The 21,896-nt window shown below is 37.4% G+C and overlaps 1 pseudogene across 1 annotated transcript; it reads right to left on the bottom strand.

The window, feature by feature from the left end:
* Positions 1-13,752: 13,752 nt before the first annotated feature.
* LOC145729069 (prostaglandin reductase 1-like) lies at positions 13,753-16,643 on the bottom strand (annotated as a pseudogene). The gene is made up of 7 exons (XR_014178250.1): positions 15,917-16,643; positions 15,259-15,361; positions 15,014-15,202; positions 14,429-14,544; positions 14,221-14,375; positions 14,049-14,168; positions 13,753-14,004 (listed from the first exon to the last, which is right to left on the bottom strand). The product of XR_014178250.1 is annotated as a prostaglandin reductase 1-like (transcript).
* Positions 16,644-21,896: the final 5,253 nt, after the last annotated feature.

Below are 21,896 nucleotides of genomic sequence, written 5' to 3'. Positions count from 1 at the left end.
CTGAAAATCACTGATATGTAAAGGAAAAATGGAAAGGGGAGAGCATTGTCTATGCCTTTCTAGGTACTCTCTTCAATTCAGTGGTTGATTGTACAAGTTCAAGCTACCACGTATAGATGGCGCTGAACACTGAAAAGCACTGATATGTAAAGGAAAAATGGAAAGGGCATAGCATTGTCTTTCTAGGTACTCTCTTCAATTCAGTGGTTGATTGTACAAGTTCAAGCTACCACGTATAGATGGCGCTGAACACTGAAAAGCACTGATATGTAAAGGAAAAATGGAAAGGGCATAGCATTGTCTTTCTAGGTACTCTCTTCAATTCAGTGGTTGATTGTACAAGTTAATAGATAAGTAATCATCTTGCAAACACCCCCTCGCAATCTGAAAGCTCTGAGGGCATAAGTGAAGCATTTTGAGAGGCATCGCTGTATTTGTTATAGAACTTAGGCCACTAGGACCAGACGCCCTAGATGACCCTGGGTATCTGTTGGCTAAAGACCAGCAGGATCACTAACCTTCTTAGCCAACCCTCATATACATTTTTCTTATTTTTAAATATTTTGAAATTCTAATAATATGTATGATAAACTAACAATAATAGCTATTATAGCCTAATGATCAGCAAATAAATTTATTTTTGCCAAAAACTTTTATAACACATATGGTAAATTAAATTATACTGGTTGGCATTGAAAAATTGAATAGAAAAAAAAAATCAAGGTAAAAATCAAAAGTTTGTTTAAATACAATCCTGTTTAGTAATACTGTAGTTAGATACATACTGTAGTAGTGGGAATTGGATAGTAGATACTGTTTGGGAAGAGTTGTCTTGAGGTTAATTTTGTCATTTTGTTCAGAAATTTAATTACAAAGATCAGTCTGGACACTCGCTAAGCTTTAAGTGATGGCAGCGTCACTATAAAAGCTCCTGGCATTCCTAATTTTTTAAAATGAAAATAATTGATAATCGATTAGTAAATTATATTCGAGGCTTTCTTTAAACTGATGTAGTTAGAATGGAAATTTTATAAAACTTTTAAAAACTTAAATTTTATTAATTTAACAGTGTCACGCAACTGAGACGGAAGCTAGTGTTGAGGTTTCTCCTGTGGCTTTCTCGGTCTAGTTTCTTTTTGTTTAACTGTTGCCGGCTTAGAAAGTCTAGTCTCTAGTGACTTAACATTTTTTTAACTTGACAGCTTGGAATTTATTACAGCTAGCAAAACCGGTCAACATACCCCTGAAGTTTAGAACCTTGAGGTTATTTATTTTTCCCTTTCAGTGAGATTTTTGCAGTGCACTTCGATTAATTGCAGTGGGTGGGCTGATTGCCTTTTGGGTATACTCCTTTCAGCTTTAACATTTATTGTCGGTGAGGTCTGGTGGCTGAGCGCGGTCCGGGGTGTCCCTCATCCTTTTGTGAGCCGACCACCGCGGACGCCGTTAGTGTACACTCATAAATATAACACCAGGCAACATCCTACGACCCAGTCTTCCTCAGAGGACACAGTCCTCATCGTCCCCTCTCGACCTGGGTACGACTCGATCGTTGACCGCAGGTTCGATTTCTAGTACCTCAGTAGGACTAGATTTTCCCCTTCAAATTATTACCAACTTGTTCAAACCGATTTAACTCAAGCGTCAGATTTCTTGCATGGACAGCAGCTTCGGAAGGTGGGAGCTACTTTGAAGTTCGGGGAGTTGGGAGGAATGGACACACCAAATTTGGACCATTTACAAGTCACCGGAAGAGACCGTGGTCATTTGGACTATTATGGGGCACTGAATAGAGCCAATATAGATAATTTAAGTACACAACCGTTCGAAATAAGAGAATTTGACCAGCTACAGTTGCTCTACGACCGCCTTTTCGTTGTCCACCGCTTGCGACTACCCTAGTTCCGATTGTTGAGGAACGGAGTTTCATCCCTTTGTTTGACGATTCTTATGAGGCTGAGCTTTTAAATCACGTCACTGCTCGTGGTAATCCACGTGCTATACCTGGAACGATTTCGGAGCCTCCAGTGAGGGTCTCGACGCGAGAGCAGCTTCCGTGCCGCCCCTTAACTGTTGGTTTAGCCTTGTATCCTGATCGGTAGATTCCTGATTTTACTTTGTCTTTTCCCGGTCTTCAACCGCGTGTATCTGTGAAACCCATGAGTTCCTCACACCCACCGGTGGGATCAGAGAGTAGTTTTCAGCGGGGTTTCGTTTACGCTCTGCGAGACACCCTGTAATCTTGCTGGCAACAGCCTTTCAGCCACTTGGAAATGTTTTAGGCCGAAATAACGACCCCGAACTTAAACATCCACCCCCAGATCGTATGGTAAATGATCAATTGACCAGCCTTTTTTTAAACCGGCTTATAACCGGTTTATAATCAAAATATTAATAAACCGGCACTGACTTGTAGTTTTACTTTTTCGGGACTAATTCATGAGAACCCCACATTATTTATAGAATATCTAAATGAGTATTTTAGGGAGGCCCAAACCGCCGCGAAAATCCGCATTGTACATTTTTGTTTTAGGGCTTCTGCACTAGACTGGCTCGAACCCCTGAGGCTTTATCCATTAAGAAAAACCGGAAAAGATCGATTCCGGTGTTGTTCTAGTTTGCATATTTGTTACTTCTACGTCTGTTGGGACTGGGACCCCATTGGACGCTGAATTTGACTCGTTCGTGGTCAATCTGTGCCAAATTGTATTCTTTTGTCTCAAAACGGGCAAAGATCGATTCCGGTGTTGTTCTAGTCTGCATATTTGTTACTTTTGAGCCATTCTACGTCTGTTGGGATTACATTGGATGCTGAATTTGACTCATTCGTGGTCAATCTGTGCCAAATTGTATTCTTTCGTCTCAAAACCAGCAAAGATCGATTCCGGTGTTGCTCTAGTATGCATATTGTTACGATTTTCCCGTGGGTTTACACAAAGTCAACTTAACTCAACAAGAAATAAATTTATTGACACTTCGAAACACTCTCTACAATAATTAATTCAGCTACAAAAAACACTAGTACAATTCCACAATTATTCTACTATTTAAACTTTACCGCGTTCCCAAATCCACTACTCGTCCACCGTCGAGACCGCTAGTTATGAACCCTTAAGTGCACATCATGCATAATATTGTTTAGAGTTAGGCTAGTTCTAGGATCTTATTGTTTACATTTAATATTATTATAAATATGAGTACGATGTTATTACAGTTAGTTATTATGCTTCATTCACGCAATACATGTAACTCCGTTCTGCAATAAATCATTTTTTTTAAGTGATTTTCGTGGTGATTGAATTTAACTGGCGCAGTCGGTAGGATTCTCTGATCGAACGGGGAAGACAAAAATCGCGGAACCGGTCTGTTTTAACAGTTCGTCGATCAAGAATCAACATCATCCATCAACCACCACACAGAACGTCCAGGGTGAGGTCCAACATCGACCAAACCTCTTGGAGCCCCTAGTTAAGCCGCCTGAGACTCCTGAACTGGTTCTTCTAGGCAATAGATTAAGGATCGAGTTAAAAAGACTAGAATGAAAAAATCAATCATAGGATTATTGGAGTAAGTGCTCATTATCCGTTTACCATTTTTCCTTAGTTATTTTCTATTATTGGTCAGTTCTATTTTTTATGTTTTATATATCAATTATCTTTTATTTATCAACCTTTACTAATTAGTTTTAAAGAAAAGTAATTTACTAATTAAATAACAAATTTAACCTAAGTATACTAAAAGTATATTTTCTTAATTTTATGTCTGATCCCATTGAGGCATTAACTCAGACTTTATCTCAGTTAAGTTTACCCGGAAGTCTACCAACTTCAAGTACAGAAGATCTTTACGAAACAATTTGTGAAAGTGAATCTCTTGAACAAATTAATACATCTCAATCCGAAATGAGTAACAATGATATTTCCCTTCTCAGATATCAAGCTGACAATATACCACATTTCGATGGTAATGCAAGATTGTTACAAAGATTTATTTGTTCTTGTGAAAATTTCTTGATAAACTTTCAAAATGCGAATGACCCAACTGATGCAATCAACATCATACTCTTAGACACAATTTTGGGAAAATTACGTGGGAGAGCAGCAGATCTCATTGGCTCTAGATCCGAATTGAAAACTTGGCAACAAATCAAAAACGCTCTGAACGTAACTTTCTCAGACCAAAGAGGTATTGATTGTCTTATCCAAGATTTAATTTCCATTAAACCTTTAAAAAATGAAACTCCTATAAATTTCGGAATGCGTATTCAAGACGCCAGAAGTCTCTTATTTGCTAAATTATGTTCTTTGATTGTAAACGAAAATGAAAAATTAATTAAAATTGCCCATTATGACGATTTTGCACTAAAAACATTTTTGGCAGGTTTACCTTATCATATGCAACTTGTAGTAAGACTAAAAAACCCAGAAAATCTTGAGCAAGCTCTTGCATATACAACCGAGAAAGAGAACTTTATTTACTTTAGTAATGGAAGAACTAACAATTCACACAATTTAAATTTTAAAAATAATGCACTACCATTGCACGTCCCAAAACCCCAACCATTTACCCCTTCAAGACCATCTAATTTTCAACCTAACTTTAATCATGCCAAACATCTAACTATGTTTAATCGTCCCTTCCAACCACAAAACAATTCCTTATTTAGAAACCCTCAACCGAGTTTTCACTCAAATCAAAATCTTTTTCAACAACGCCCTTTCCAAATGAGACCACCTCAACAGTTTCAAAATTTCAGAAACCCAATTGCTCCACCATCATTTAGACCACCCCAAAATTTGAATCATAACCCTTTCAGACCCCAACCTCAACAATTCAAACCTCAAAGTTCTGTAATGCGAACTCAACAACGTCCTAATAGTAATCTCGATAAAGTAACACCAATGGATACAAGATCAGGAAACACTGTATTATATAGTCCCCCTAAACCTAAGTATACATTTGAAGAGCTTTATGCTCAACAAATAAATGAATACCCATCTACATCCGAAGAAACACCTCAACATTTCGTCTTGCCTGATAATGATGCAACATCCCAGATTAATTCTGAAATTTATAATAATTCTCCTGAATATTTTTATGATGCTTCGAATCTAGATTACAACGAACTATATTATAATTCCCAGAATGACCATTATCCAGGTGAGCAACCCGAGTACCCACCGGTACTTGAACCCCAAGAAAATTTTTCCCAGATTCAGCAAATCAAAGACCAGACATAATACAGCTGAATACAATACGATCCGACCTTCCATATATTTATATTCCGCTAACTTTTTAGTTGACACCGGCAGTTCTCGTAGTTTAATAAACCCTAAACTTGCATATCATTATTATAAACATTTTATGCAATTTCAACATTCAACGCAAATGTTAACTTTAGCTCTGAAAAGATTGAAACACCAGACGTTAAAATTCCAATCATATTTGAGGAAAAACAAATTTCAAATTCTTCTAATTTTCAGAATAATTCAATCATAATTCCGGGAAGAACACAACAAATAATTAAGCTTCCAGTTACATTAAGAAACGGAATAGGTATTCTAAATTACATACACTTTGGCAAAAATTTGGAATCACCTAAGGCTTTAGTTAACGTATCAAATTACTATGCCATCACTTCAATAACAAATTCAAATGAAACCGATATTAAACTAAATTTTCATGAACCTTTCGACATTGAACCAATTAATATTTTTGATGTAAATTTTGTTGAAAGAATGGAGACAGACTTAACACAATATCATGACGATCTTCTTAAAGAAAATTTAAAGAACATCCGCCTAGATCATTGCAATCCTGAAGAGAAAAATGCCATAAGAAAACTATGCTTTGAGTTTAGAGATATCTTTTACTCCGAAGGAATTCCCCTTACTTTCACTAACAAAATTAGACATAAAATTAACTTAACAAACGACAGTCCCATTTTTACAAAAAGTTATCGTTACCCTGAAATTCACAAGGCTGAAGTAAAACAACAAATTTCAAAAATGCTTGAGCAAGGTATCATTCAAGATTCAGTTTCTCCTTGGTCCAGTCCAATATGGATAGTTCCCAAAAATCTTGACGCTTCAGGAAAACGAAAATAGAGAATGGTTATTGACTATAGAAAGCTCAATGAAAAAACTATTGATGATAAATACCCGTTACCAAACATATCAGACATTTTGGATAAATTAGGCAGAAGTCATTATTTTACAACTTTAGATTTGGCAAGTGGTTTCCATCAAATCGAAATGGACCCAGAAGATATTAAAAAAACTGCATTTTCCACCGAAAACGGTCATTACGAGTTTAAGAGAACGCCGTTTGGCTTAAAAAATGCACCATCAACGTTTCAACGAGTAATGGACAATATTTTACGCGGTTTGCAAAATGAAATTTGTCTTGTTTATCTTGATGACATTGTTATATTCAGTTCATCTTTGCAGGAACACTTAACTAGACTAAAACAAGTTTTTCTCAGACTTCGTGAGTCCAATTTCAAAATACAGTTAGATAAATCTGAATTTCTCAAAAAGGAAGTACAGTATTTAGGACACGTTGTTACAACCGATGGAGTTAAACCCAATCCTGACAAAATAGCAGCAATAAAAAATTTTCCCATTCCAAGGTCGCAAAAAGAAATCAAATCATTTTTAGGCTTATTAGGTTATTATAGACGCTTTATAAAAGATTTTGCCAAAATTACTAAACCTTTAAACCCTTTGTCTAAAAAACGATGCAAAAGTAGTACACAACACCGAATTTTGTAATGCTTTTGAACATTGTAAACAACTTTTAATTAATTCACCAATTCTTCAGTATCCCGATTTCGAAAAACCTTTTATCTTAACAACTGATGCTAGCAATTTTGCAATAGGAGCCGTACTTTCTCAAGGAAACATCCCTAATGACAAACCTGTAGCTTATGCATCAAGGACACTAAATCAAAGTGAATCTAAATACTCAACTATCGAAAAAGAACTTCTTGCAATTGTTTGGGCCTGTAAATATTTTCGCCCCTATCTTTTTGGACGTAGATTTAAAATTTATACAGACCACAGACCTTTAATTTGGCTATTTAACTTAAAAGAACCCAACAGTAAACTTGTTCGTTGGCGATTGAAATTGGAGGAATATGACTATGAGATCATTTACAAAAAAGGAATACAAAACACAAACGCAGACGCCCTTTCTCGAATTCAAATCAACGCACTTGAAACTCAAAGTACTTTTAATAATCCAGGAACAATAGATTTTGATATCGAAGAATTTCTAAATCAAGATTATGATCCATCTATTATCCCACCTGAATTGTTACAGGAACTTGACCCTATATCTACTTCAGATAAAGTACAAATATTACAAGACGTAACCGTAGTCCCACCAAAATCTCCAGACGTAACCAAAGATGATTCTTTACAGACTCCTCATACCACTAATAACTTGACTAATTACACTAACGATGGTATTCCTATATTAGACAAAATCATTAACAACAAACCTTTTCAGTTCATAATTTCAAGAAATCCCTATGACAACATTGACATTTCTTGGGACACTTTCGAAAAACATTATATCTGGAATGTAAAGATTCCCAAATCCAATGAAAAACTTATTTTGGAACTCCTTAAAAGTTTTACGACGGATAAAAAGACGTTTCATATATTCTTTCATGATGACTCAATGTATAATGACTTCAATGAAGTTTACATGACTCATTTCTATAAAACAGGAATGAAATTGGTCAAATGCACAAAATTAGTTAACTCTGTAAAAGGTCCCGCAGAAAGACTCCTCTTAATTAAGCACCAACACGAAGGAAAATGTAACCACCGCGGAATAGGCGAAACGTTAGAAAAATTAAAACGAAACTATTATTGGCCTTCTATGAAAACCGATGTGTCTAAATTTATAAATGACTGTGAAGTTTGTCAAAAATCTAAATACTCGAGAAAACCTCCATATGTACCATTAGTTCTTACAGAAACTACTGGAAAGCCTTTCCAACTTTTACATATCGATATTTTTAAATTTAATAATCAAGACTTTTTAACTATTATTGATACCTTTTCTAAATTAGGACAAGCCCTTCCAGTAAGCGGAAAAACAGCTATAGAAATATGCAATGGCTTAATAACTTATTTTTCATATTACGGTGTTCCCGAAAAAATCATTTTTGACAATGGTCCAGAATTTAAAAATCAAGCAGTTAAAGAACTATTAAAACTGCATAAAATAGATGTACATTTTACAACACCACTACATCACGAATCAAATGCACCTATTGAACGATTCCATTCCACCTTAATCGAACATTTACGTATTTTAGGTGTTCGTTTCAAAAATGAAAATGTCCAAACTTTAATGAAATACGCCCTAATTGCCTATAATAATTCTATTCACTCCGCAACAAAATTCACCCCTTTCGAACTAACATTTGGTCATACAAGTTTTCGTGATCCTAGTAATCTAATAAATACTGATTTCTATTCGGATTACGTATCAAATCACCAATCTCGATTAAAACACATTTATAAAGAAGTACAAGAAAATATGACCACAAAGAAACAAACCATCTTAGATAAAAGAAACACATTAGGTCCAGAACAGACTCAATTTAAAGTAGGTCAAACTGTTTACAAAATTAACCCCCCTCGAAATAAAAAGGATAAAAAGTTTATAGGTCCTTTCGAAATTGTAGAATTACTTGAACACAATAAAGTTAAAATTAAAAATAAAACAAATAGTAAAGTTGAAGTAATTCATATACAAGAATTAAAAATTCCTGTTGTTGCAGGATCATCTCCTTGATAATGGCAGTTGACGTGACCTTCCACAATCTAACCAACAATCCCGGACTCTTACCCCTAAAATTAGGTAATTCCCAAAATGTAATAAACACTTGGTCATTTATTCATATATACGACATTTCGCCCATAATAAGAGAATTTACTTCATTACAAAATAGTTTAAATAAGATTCTACTTACTCTAAACAAATCATCAATCTACAAACAAGAATTTTATAATTCCTATAATTTAGCATGTGTGCTCGAAAATAAAATTAAATCACAAATAAATCAAATAAACCCTTTATCAACCAGTAATCGATTTAAAAGAGGATTGATCAATGGCTTAGGTTCAATAATTAAGTCACTAACAGGTAACTTAGACCAACAAGACGCCGAAAAATATGACAAAATAATCTCTACAATATATGACAATGATAACAACCTTAAAACAGCAATGCAAGAACAAATAACGATTATTGAGAATTCCAATAAATATTTTCGTGAAGTATCGGAAAATTTAACTCACAATCAAATTCTTTTAGAGTCAAGTGTTTTACAAGTTCAAACTGCTATGCGTAATATGAAAGAAAATGTACTTGAAACTAAGTTCTACTTTACTACACAAATGCTCATTTCACAAGTAACAACATCATTCCAAGAAATTTATGATCTACTAGAAAAATTACAAGTGGCAATAACTTTCTCGAAACTTAACACTTTTCACAATTCAATCTTAGATCCTAATGAATTACTAGATGAGATACAATCCATCACAGACGATTTAGTTTCAGGAAAACTTCCATTTTTTCCAAGTAAAGAAAATATACTTTTGTTTGAAAAGATCTTACAAATCAAAAGTTACTCTAAAGGTAATCAAGTAGTATTTATTATTGAACTACCAATAGTGGAATCCACCAATTACATCCTATATCATTTGTATCCACTACCAACACCATCTTCTAATATCTTTAAAATCATATTTCCTCAAACAAAATACCTAATCCTTAATGAGCTGAAGCATGCAAGTTTTGACCATCCATGTGAAGAAATATCTCCTGAAGAATATTTATGTCGAAATGCTAACCTGCTGCCAAATAACGATGAAGCTCCATGTGAAGTTCAGATGCTAAACTTCAGTCCAAATACATCTAAATGTCATCATACTATGATGGAAGTCGAGAGAACCAAAGTAGAAAAGTTGGAACACGAGAAATGGATGCTGATAATCCCACAACAAACTGTAGCTGTTCAACAGTGCGGGTCAAATAAGGACAACATTCCATTAAAATGAACATACCTTTTGGAGTTAACCCCAAGTTGTGAAGTGCATATAAGTGACTTTCATTTAAAGACTTATCACAGTGCAAAAGTTAGTTTCAAAAACATTGAACTTCCTCAAATTAACCTACCAGCAGTAACGGAAGAAAGCCTTACGTTTAAGTTTGATAAAACCAATTTAAATTCAATAAACCTTAACGAATTTGACAACATCCAAAATGCAATTGATACTCAAAATCAAAAATTAAAAAATATTTTGAAAAAACCAAATTTCTTCTTTGAATTCAATCTATCAACTCTGTTAATATATGTGTTACTAATTGCTCTTGCTGTATTTTATCTTTATAAAAAGGTCATTGAACCAAAATTAAGAAGAAAGAGGAAAGAAGATCCAGAAGCCCAAGATGCCGAGGTAGATGCCTCTTCAATCCTATCAAGGGTCGTGATTTAGAAACTTCAACTCACCGTTGGCTCGTCTCTAAGGAGGGAGGAGTTATGAACCCTTAAGTGCACATCATGCATAATATTGTTTAGAGTTAGGCTAGTTCTAGGATCTTATTGTTTACATTTAATATTATTATAAATATGGGTACGATGTTATTACAGTTAGTTATTATGCTGCATTCACGCAATACATGTAACTCCGTTCTGCAATAAATCATTTTTTTTAAGTGATTTTCGTGGTGATTGAATTTAACTCGCTTCTTTTATATTCGGTAAACCACGTTCTAGAACCACTCTGAAACGCTTCGCGATTTGCGTCGAACGTCGAAGATGCCTCTCGCTGTATCGCTATCTAACGGTGGCCTACTTTAACACGCACCCGGCCAGATATTGCGGCGCATCGATTCCATCCCGAATCGATTGCTCGTTCGGAAGTATCGAGGATAGTAGGCCCAAACCGTAACACTGCCCCCCTCTTAAAGCTGATCGTCCCGATCCGTTTCATCTAGTCGCTGGTATTTATTGAGTCTGTCCAGATGGGCAATTTTCATCTTGCCTTTGGGGCTGCGTTGGACTCCGCTACCTACACGACGTCGTGTAACCTTTTTACCACATTATAAGGTCCCTCCCAGTGTCTTGCCATATTTGACTTAATCCTTTGTTCCTCCTGGGTTGAAACATCCACACAGCATCACCTTCCTTATAATTGTCACCAGCTGGTCTGTGGTCCAGTGTCATCTTCTTACGGTCGTTGTTTGGTTTCATCTTCTCTCTCTCAAGTTCCTGAATTGTGCTTAATCCCTTCTGTAACGAACACTGGTCACACCGTTTACACCATTCCTCAACGTCCTTTCTGAAGTTAATCCAGTAAAATCGATCTCTTATTCTAGCCTCTTTACTCCAAAGTGTCCCCCTCCGCGACTGTCATGTAGTTCTCGCAGCACATTCTCTTTGCAGGAATTGGGCACTATTGTTTGGTAAACAAAGCGTTTTCCGTCTGGACTTTCCCAATTGCGAGTAATTAAGTCATCATGTCGCAGTCGAAGCGAATTCCACTGCAACCAGTAACCCGTTACTGTTGGTCCATATCTCGAAATCTGTTGCCAATCCGGTTTCAAATCCTTCTCCAACCATCTTCTTATTACTTTCAAATCAAAGTCTGAGCGCTGTCCTCTCATTATGTCTTCCTTAGAAACGCTGCTCTTCATTCTTTTTGTAGCCTTTTTATCTGTCACCTTCGCGATTTGACCAATCCTCCAACCATTATGAATTTGTCCTTTCCGGTACCTTAAGTCACTATCAAAAGCTTGACGATCCTCTACATATCGCGGTAATTGTCCTTCCGGGTTCTTCATTTCCTGCTCCTGGTTACGCCAGTTCCGCGGGGTCGGTAAACGAGACTACTGTCTGCAATTCCTGCGGTAATGTCCTTTACGTCCACAATTATAACACGTAATGTTTCTTTTAGCAGAGGAGTTCCGGTGATTTGTTCTGATGTCCTGATTTCGTCGGCAATTCCTGCTATAGTGTCCTTAGCGTCCACATCGATAACACTTCACTCTAGCGATCGGGCGTGATCGTTCTAATTGTGTGGACTGACCATTTCCTGATGCTGCGATTTGTTGCACTAATTGGTCAACCATTGATTTAATTTCATTTATTAATGTAGCAACATGATCGGCTGGCGGTACTCTCTCCTCTTGAATAGTTACGGCCCTGATCTCTGGCTTTAAGTCATTGCACGCAGCTTCAACTTCCAGCGCTCGAACCAGTAATTCCCTGCTGTTGCTCCCTTTGAACATCTTCAGCATTTTCTTTACCTCCGGATCTCGAATCCCTTCTACAAAATACTGTGCCACAAATTCTTTTTGGATTTCATCCGGGACGGCTGGGTAAGCGAGATGAACAAGGCGACGAATCGGCTTCAAACTCTTGTAAATTTTCACCAGTTCTCTGCTGTCTTGCCTTTAGTTGTGTTTGATACACTCCTTTCCTATGCTGATCCCCATAACGTCGTTCTAATGCAGCTACTAATGCTTCATAGTTGCTTTGTTGGGTGATAGGCAGAGTCTGTAACAGATCCAATGCAGGTCCTACTAGTGCTACAGCCAGTTCCTCGTTACTCCATCCATTTGCATTTGCAGCGGCCTCAAATTGGAGTTGGTACGGTCGTTGCAGCGGCGGTATGAAGTTTGACGGTCGTATGTGGGAGGTTTGATCTTGTTGAGCCCGTTTCCGGTGATCCCTGTAGAGCTGGCTCCTCTGCTGTCAATTTTCCGCTCTAAGTCGCGTAGCTTTATCTCGACATCATTCTGAATTTTATTGAGACGATGGGTTAGGTTAGGTTAGGTTAGGTTAGGTTAAGGTTAGGTCAATCTGTGCCAAATTGTAATCTATCGTCTCAAAACGGGCAAAGATCGATTCCGCTGTTGTTCTAGTCAGCATATTTGTTACTTTTGAGCCATTCTACGTCTGTTGGGACTACATGGGTCGGTGAATTTGACTCGTTCGTGGTCAATCTGTGCCAAATTGTATTCTTTAGACTCAAAACCGGCAAAGATCGATCCCGCTGTTGTTCTAGTCTGCATAATTGTTACTTTTGAGCCATTCTACGTCTGTTGGGTCTACATGGGTCGGTGAATTTGACTCGTTCGTGGTCAATCTGTGCCAAATTATTGTGTAGTAGATTCATTGAAATTATCTTTGTAAACGGTTTAATCTACCCTTAATATTAATTCCATAAAAGCTTAGTAAAATAAGAATCCGACTCTGTAAACAGTTCATATTAGAGCTGTAGGGAGATTTAGATATGTAATACAGTGTACCATGTTAGATTCATTGAAATTAACTTCGTGAAAGGTGTAATCTACCCTTAATATTAATTCCAAACAAGCTTAACAAAATGTGAATCTGAAAACCAACAACCAACTTGCCGCAATGGAAGGATATATCGACAGTTGACAGGAATCTGACCGTATACCCGAAAGAAGGCACAGGTCAATCAAAGGTCAGGAGGTGAAAGAGTGAGTGGTTGTCAAGTGAAAAGTCAGTTGTATTTTAGTGTTATGTATTTTCTTCTTGTTAAATAAAGTGGTTACTCAGTTCCTGTATTATCGAAAATAAAACCCATCAAGTAAAATAAAATAATGTCACGTTTTGGAAAAAATTTTAGTGATAAAAACAAAATAATTGTTTGACAGTGAGGTGTTTTGTTGCCCTCTTCAAGAAGAAGTATGTAATAGTCAAAATAACACCAACTTCATTCAAAATTATTTTATTTGAACAACAGCTTTGCCAAGTTTTTCATCTTCAAATATACTAATAAATGCTTTGACCATATTTTCGAATCCTTCAGTAACAGCTTCCTTATATTTAAGTTTTCCTTCTTTTATACATTTCAAGTTTTGTTCTATGCCCTCCATCCATCTATTCCTATAGCTGGTGACAAAAAGGCCATTGATAGTTAAGCGTCTCGTTATAACAGGAAAAAGTAACTACATTTAAAATTTGAAATAAGTGAAGACCTTATTGGTTTCGAAGAATTACCTTTAGGTTGCTCTTTTTTATTGTAACTGGAAATGGTTCCGCAAGCTACCACGCGACCTTCTTCATTCATTTGGTATATTATTGTGCTGCTAAGCTCCCCACCGACCTGTCATTTAAACAGATTAGATTATTAATTCAATTCGGAACTGACGACTTACATTGTCGAAAAATATGTCTACACCTTCAGGAGCTAATTTCTTTAATACCTCCCCAACGTTTTGGGTTTTGTAGTTTATAGTATGATCAAATCCAAAATAATTGGTTAACCATTTAGCTTTTGCATCGGTACCAGCGATGCCAATTACTTTACAATCTAGAAAAAATTTTTTACAGAACCTGCATTTTCACTTTATACTTTTTAAGTACCTTTCATCTTAGCTAACTGTCCTACATGACCAAATGCCCCAGAAGCTGCAGTTATTACTACCGTTTCACCTGGTTTGGGCTTGCAAATGTCCAGGAATCCAAAGTAAGCAGTATTTCTATTTTAGTTCAAGAAACGAAAGTCGGTACATGATATTATTGCTTCTACTTATTCATAAAGTTTAGACGCAGTATATGTTTGACTATGGTTTTTTTTTACAAAAATTGTAATGTGTTATTACCTTCGTACTAAATTGTCTCAATAACATTTCATAAAGTAGGCCATATTTACACTAATTTTGCACTAAACTGGCCAATCAAAAACGCTATGTTGCCAATTACTAATAATTTATTATTATTATTAATAATAATAATGCAACTTTCTAAGACAAATTAAATATGGTCTCTATTCTTGCCGCTGATTTTTTTGGATAATTTTGAAATTTTCTTTACCTGTATCCACAAGCCAATTAAGTGTCATTTTATTGTTATATGGAAAAAGTTAAATCGATAAACTAAATGTGAAACCACTGTAAATAGACTATAAACTTGCTTTCATACAATTCTTATAATTTGCCTACAACTCACCGAGGCATTCCCAAATAACCGACACCCAAAGACAATGACAAATCTTCTAGATCTGGTAAAATCGTTGTAGGGTAACCCAGTGTGAAATGATTTGCGGCGCCATCTTTCGGAATAGCATGAGTCGTTTATCCAAATTCACCAACCACATATTTTCCCACTGGATAGTTTGGATTATTGCTTTCGATTATCCTGTTTGTGAACAAAAAAAATTGTAAAGACACTACACTTTCAAAACATTGAAATACCTTGCAACTTGTACTGCAGGCATAGTACTTTTTAAAGGCAAATGACTCATTAGTGCTCTCATGTAAGGGTCTACACTAATGTAAACTGCTTCAACGAGGTATTCTAAAAGCATAAAATTAGTGCTGGCTACTCAAATAAATACAAAGTGATTAACCTTTGAAATGTGGCACTAAAATGTGGGTAGTAGACCAAGAAAAATAAGGCCAGTTTGATTAATAATGTGGTTAATATCAAAAAACGACTAATTTTCAAGATTTTTAAATAATCCTACGATTAATAACTTTTACAAAAGAGTTTTGTTAGCAGTTATTTATAGTTTTGTCAGTGAAATAATTTGTAAGTTTTTCCTGCAATATTAGGGTGGATATTTTAAAGGAAAAAATGCTGGATACCACTGGTCCGCCTTAAAACAAACTTATTCCTTTCTTGACTCGAAGAAAAATTCTTTCTTGACTTTTTCTGGCTAAGACGTGCACTATTTTCAAGAAATATAAATAAACGACATATGAATCATGACGATTAAAATGCTGTTCACTATTAACCATGGTGATCTGTTTCGGATAAAGCTAACTGGTGGCCTTATTTTTCGATAACCAATACATTTCGTAAACACCGATACATTTCGTAAACTCCCTGTGTAGTAAAATCCCCGCTTACCATTTTTTCCAAGTGGCGGAAATTCCTCTGTTACGACTTGGAAATCGGATTCTTTTGGAAGTCCTTCACTACGTTTGACAAGAATATATTTTTGAGCAGTCACCATCGCGATTTTCAATGTTGGCAATTATTAGTTAATAATAAGTCTAAGTTAAATGGTTAACTGTGGATTTTTTAAGTAGAACATAAAAAGTTTTGTAGTTTTATCACAATAATGTCTTTAGAAAGTTTATTTCCTTTCTGAGCATACAGTGCGTTTTTTTTAACGCGCACATGTCAGACCATGTTATTTTAGAACTACAAGTATAAAACTTGACGGGTGGCTGTTTCGTACCCTGAAGCTTAAGCAAGTTTACCAATTGGGCCTAAAAAGTGATTATAAACTTGCAAAAAATCATCTTTTTTCGAAAAGATTTTATCTTTCCATACCCCCTGTATGTATGATAGGTGCTTGTTGTTTTTGATACTGGCACGGCAGGTAGCAGGTAAAATTTGGCGTAGAAAGTAAAACAGGGTGATCATTAACTATTTTTATAAGTGAATTGTTCAAAGTGACCTCAGTTTGAAGCCAAACAGTATTCCAGACAATCATAAAATGCCCTTTTGACGTTCAAAAGATGTCGGGCCATGATGCAGTCAAAATAAGTCACGCTACCTGCCATGTCGATATCAAAAACAAAAAAGAACAATGCATACAGGGAGTATAAAACGATAAAATCTTTTCGGAGGTAATATCCCTAGTGCATTTAATTTTTCCGGAAAAATTCGGAAAAACGAGTTTCTAAGTAATTTGGAGATATGTTCTATATGTTTGTTGAGACGAGTTACTCATTTTTTTCCTTTCTTTATTGGGTCTTCTGTCTCACACAAAAAAAGGTTTGTTGGGAAAATGGAATTTCGCACTATTTTCAATCCTCGTCTTCGACTCGGATGATTTTTAAAACCACCCTCGCTCATGCTATCTGTTAAAACAAATTACTTAGAAACGAGTATTCCAATTTTTCCACAGGAAAAATTAGATGCACGAGGGATATTTGGTAAGATTATTTCCTTAAATAAACATTTTATTTTAATTAAAACAATAAGAACAATAATTAATAAGAACAATAACTTTCAAGCTAGAAAGGGTAACACTATTCTTTATGTTGCTGTGAGGAGTGTGAAATTTTTTCGATTTTTTTTTCCGGAAAAACTGCTGACAGCTAAGTTGACAGTTGTCAAGTGATTTTTCCACTTAAAATTTACATTTATTATACTAATTCTTGATAGCGATTGGTCAAAATTGATAGGAAGGAAATAATCGAAAAAAAAAAATGATTTTTTGCCAGTTTTTAATGACTTTTTAGACCAAATTGGTAAACTTACTTAAGCTTGAGGGTACTAAAGACACACCCGTCAAGTTTTAGACCTGCAGTTCCAAAATAACATGGTCTAACATGGGCTTAAAAATTTAACACGTAAAATCCTATGCTGCGCGTTAAAAAAAACGCACTGTACAGGGTGCTGCATTTTCGATGGTTTTACGGGGTACAGAGAAAACGGTGATAGATAGAAAAAAAGTAGCATACGTGTTCTGATCTCTTTTTCTGAGCTGAGATGACTGGCGAAAAGTGGGCGGCGCAAACTTCTTTTGTTTCAAAGATACGGGGGGTTTTCGAAAATTGGTAATTTTTGAACCTCTTCAGTATTTCAGTTGCTCTTAAAGTTATCAAAAAAGGAAAAACGGTTTCCGGTAGAAGTTTTGACGTAGAATCCAATGGCGTAGTCAGTTTTTTTCTATTACGTTTAGATTCTGACATATGACAGTAAGTTATATTTTTTTAAATGGAACACCCTATATATTTTTAGTTCATTTAATTCTGATGATTTTTACTTTTTCAACGGTGTATTAAAACATATAAGTTTGTAAACGTTAATATTAGTTATTAGAAAAAAACCGTTTCCTTAACAAAAAAGTGCTAAATAATATGTATAAAAATACCCACAGTCGAAACAAAATTTGGCTATGTTCTTATTAACATGTTACATGTCGTTTGTAAACAGTTTTTTCAACTTCTACCTTAAAAATAGTAGAAAATAGAAATGGCCACTTTTCTTATTAAAGTGACGGTAGAACTGTTTGTAACTTAGATTTTTAATAAGATTTATTAAAAATATTTAATTTTCTGATGTGTTAGTTTATATGATTTCCAATTTTGTTTGGTATTTTAGATATTGGCTTTTTTTTAGGTTAGCAAAGGTCTTTTTTTTAAATAATAGGATTAACCTCTACAAACCTATATGTTGTAATACACCGTTAAAAAGGTAAAAATCAACAAAATTAAATGACGTAAAAATATATAGGATGTTCCATTTAAAAAAATGTAACTTACTGTCATATGTCAGAAACTAAACGGAATAGAAAAAAACTGACTACGCTATTGGATTCTACATGAAAACTTCTACCAGGAACCGTTCTTCCTTTTTTGATAACTTTAAGAGCAACTGAAATACAGAAGAGGTTCAAAAATTACCAATTTTCGAAAACCCCCCGTATCTTTGAAACAAAAGAAGTTTGCGCCGCCCACTTTTCGCCAGTCATCTCAGCTCAGAAAAATAGATCAGAACACGTATGCTACTTTTTTTCTATCTATTACCGTTTTCTCTGTACCCCGTAAAACCATCGAAAATGCAGCACCCTGTACAGTAAACACATATTGCATATCTGCACCGACATTGACAGTAAAACACCGGAATAAAAAACACATTTCCAAGTCGATTTTAAGTACAACTTAAGCTAAGTTAAGGTTTGAATGTGACAGATCATTAGGTGCAAAATAACAGTATAAACTAAACTTATCTTAGCTGTCCCTAAACTCAACTTAGCCAATGTTGGGGAAACGGACTTAAATTCACGTGCGGTACGTGCCCACTGTTATGTGTCTGTCTTTTTTATCTTTGTGCCTTGGGGCTTTAAGACTTCTGAAAAAGACTTAATATGAGTCAAAACGTTGATTTGGTGTTATTTTAGGTGCAAACAGGTACAATTGTTCTTGGGTACAGACATGTGTGTCTGGAACTTATCGGTCCGCGTTATCTGTGTTGTTGATTCACCAGACGTCGAGACGTTCTCACTTAAGCACGCGTTAATATGTATACATAAAATATAAAAACAAGTACTTAATAGATTGAAGTAGTAGTCCATTTTCACTTAGTGGAGCTGTACAAATACATGGGTAACAGTAACACTCAGTCGTCTCCACAATAGTCGTCTCTAAAAAATACCCCAGTGGCAGTTTTTAGAGAGGTTTAAGACCTAATAAATTTATTGTGGAGACAATTAAGTAATACTGTTACCCCTGTATGTGAAGTACTTAATAGTATATTAAGTATCAAGAATAGTAAGTAAGCTTTACTGATCGATGACAAAGTTTTGTCTGAGATCAGTAAAGCTATTACTGTTCGTGATGCTTACACTATTTTTTGTACGACTTTAATGTACAACTTTAATCGCACTTTCCCCTCCGCAACAAATGATGACCACTTGGAGGCGTATCGTAGGCCATGACCCATGGATTACGATACTGCCAAAAGAGTGGTGACGTATAAAAAGTTGGTCCATAAAGACCTTTTCTTCATTTAAATCACCAGGCAAGGATGGCGTCTACCCTGCTCTGCAACATGGGATAGACACGTTCGCTCCGCTCCTGGTCAAGACATTCAGGACGTGTCTGGCTATGAGCTACGTTCCCTCTCTTTGGAGATAGGTTAGAGCTGTGTTTATCCCAAAACCTGGAAGGTCAGATTACTCTGACCCAAAATCATTTAGACCGATCAGTCTGACAACCTTTTTGCTTAAAACCTTGGAAAGGCTAATTGATCGCTACATAAAGGAGAGGCTGCTACAAGTGCGACCTATTCATCCCAACCAATACCCAGGGCAAATCAACAGAGACGGCCCTGCATCATCTTGTTCGCAGGATTGAAGGTGCTCGCTTCCACAAACAGGAGGTTCTGGTAGCTTTCGTTGACGTCGAGGGGGCTTTTGACAACACTCCTTTTAAGGTGATTTTTAGTCCCTTGGCGGAACATGGCTTGAAACTCTCCCTCTGTGAGTGGATTCAATTCATGCTATCACGGAGGCGAGTCTGTGCCGCTCTCCACGGCGTTCGGTATACGGTGGTGGCTGCGCGGGGCTGCCCGCAGGAAAGGGTTCTTTCTCCTCTGCTGTGGAGCCTTGTGGTGGACGGCCTCCTGTGGAAATTGAACGACGCAGGACTACGCCGACGATCTGGTCATCCTGTGCAGGGGCGCCAGAAACGGTCTGCAGGGCCCCATGGCAAGGGCAATGCGGATGGTAGATGAATGGTGCTGTTTGGCAGGACTGAGTATCAATCCAAAGAAGGCCCAGCTTATGCTATTCAGCAAGAAGCGGAACCTTGACACAAAACCCATGATTGTCCTGTCAAGGACGAATCTCGAATACTACCTCACGGTGAAATATCTAGGTATACACCTAGATACCAAACTATCATGGCGCGATCATCTTTCTTCCAGGGGCAAGAAGGCCATGAATATACTATGGGCCTGCAACAGGGCTGTTGGTCACCTGGGGTCTAAATCCCAGGGTGCTCTACTGGCTCTACTGCACCGCAGTCAGGCCCGTAATTACCTAAGGGGCCATAGTGTGGTGGCCCTGTGTAGAGCAAAGTTCAGCAACCGCTTAACTGGACAAAGTCCAAAGAGCGGCGTGCCTGGCGGTGACAGGGGCAATGAGGACCACTCCTTCTAGGGCCATGGAGGTGATGTTAAACCTCATGCCCCTCGAACTGTGAGTGAGAATGGGGGCCACGCGCGCAGCTTACAGACTGCGTGTGGGCGGCCAACTACAAGCCTGCTCATTTGGGCACGGTAGGATATGGGGCTGTGCCACAGACCAGTGTCAGATCTCCAAGCTCGTGCCCTCAAATCTCTTCAAAGTCATAGTTCCTGACAGAGAGGAGTTGGGGGCCGTTTACGGACCGGAATTCCTCCGGAATAGCGACGTCTGGTACACAGATGGATCGTTGGCAGCAGGAAGCGCGGGGGCCGGCATTTTTGCCAGCTCCAGACGCTTGTCACAGAGTATCGCTCTCGGTAGTTACACTACAGTCTTTCAGGCTGAAGTATATGCCATCCTTGTCTGGCGGGCTGGTTCTCCTATCCGACCTGAAGAGAGGTGGCAGAACAGTCATCTGCTCCGACAGTAAGGCTGCCATCAGGGCCATTGAGGCCGATGAGGTGCGGTCCAAGCTGGTAATGGAGTGCAAAAGTACCTTGGAGGCCCTGTCTCGGGTCGGCGATGTCTGCCTCGCGTGGGGGACACACGGGCGTCTCCGGCAACATGGAGGCTGACAGACTCGCCGGACTTGGAACTAGGGAACCAGTCTCAGGACCTGAAAATAATGTGGGGATCTCCTATAACACGGCGGTCCCCTCGTAAGAAGGCATGGCTGGAAAACTCTTGCACTGTCTCCGGCATGAGACCGGCAAAGGACCTAATATCTGGTCCGTGCTTCAAACGAACTAAACCTTCTGCTAAACCTAAACAGAGGTAAACTACGAAGGGTGACTGGTCTAATGACGGGTAACTGTCATCTGGTGCGGCATATGCACATATTAACCCGGCCTGCAGAAGCTGCTTGGAGGACGAAGAAACACCGGGGATGTACTTAGTGACTGCCTCGCCTTTTCTTGCCTTCGTCACACTTACCTGGGACAGCCAACGCTGTGGCACAGAGAACTAACGGAGCTTCATCCGACCAGCATCGTTAGATTCCTTGAATCAACGGGACTGCTGTAGCTCCGGCTAGCGGGACGCGACGGGTCCATCTGAGGAGTATGCGTATACCTGGGCTAAATAGCCCTCCGCAACACCAAAGCAACAAACAACAACAACAGACGCGTTGGTTCTTTAATTACTTGTTCCAAATTGAAACTGTTTAACAGTGAATTGAAATAG

The sequence above is a fragment of the Ips typographus genome, linkage group LG5 (assembly GCF_016097725.1).
Source record: "Ips typographus isolate SLU linkage group LG5, UJ_Ityp_2.0, whole genome shotgun sequence".
In the NCBI taxonomy this organism is placed as follows: domain Eukaryota; kingdom Metazoa; phylum Arthropoda; class Insecta; order Coleoptera; family Curculionidae; genus Ips; species Ips typographus.
This window is presented reverse-complemented; position numbering and strand designations above follow the sequence as displayed.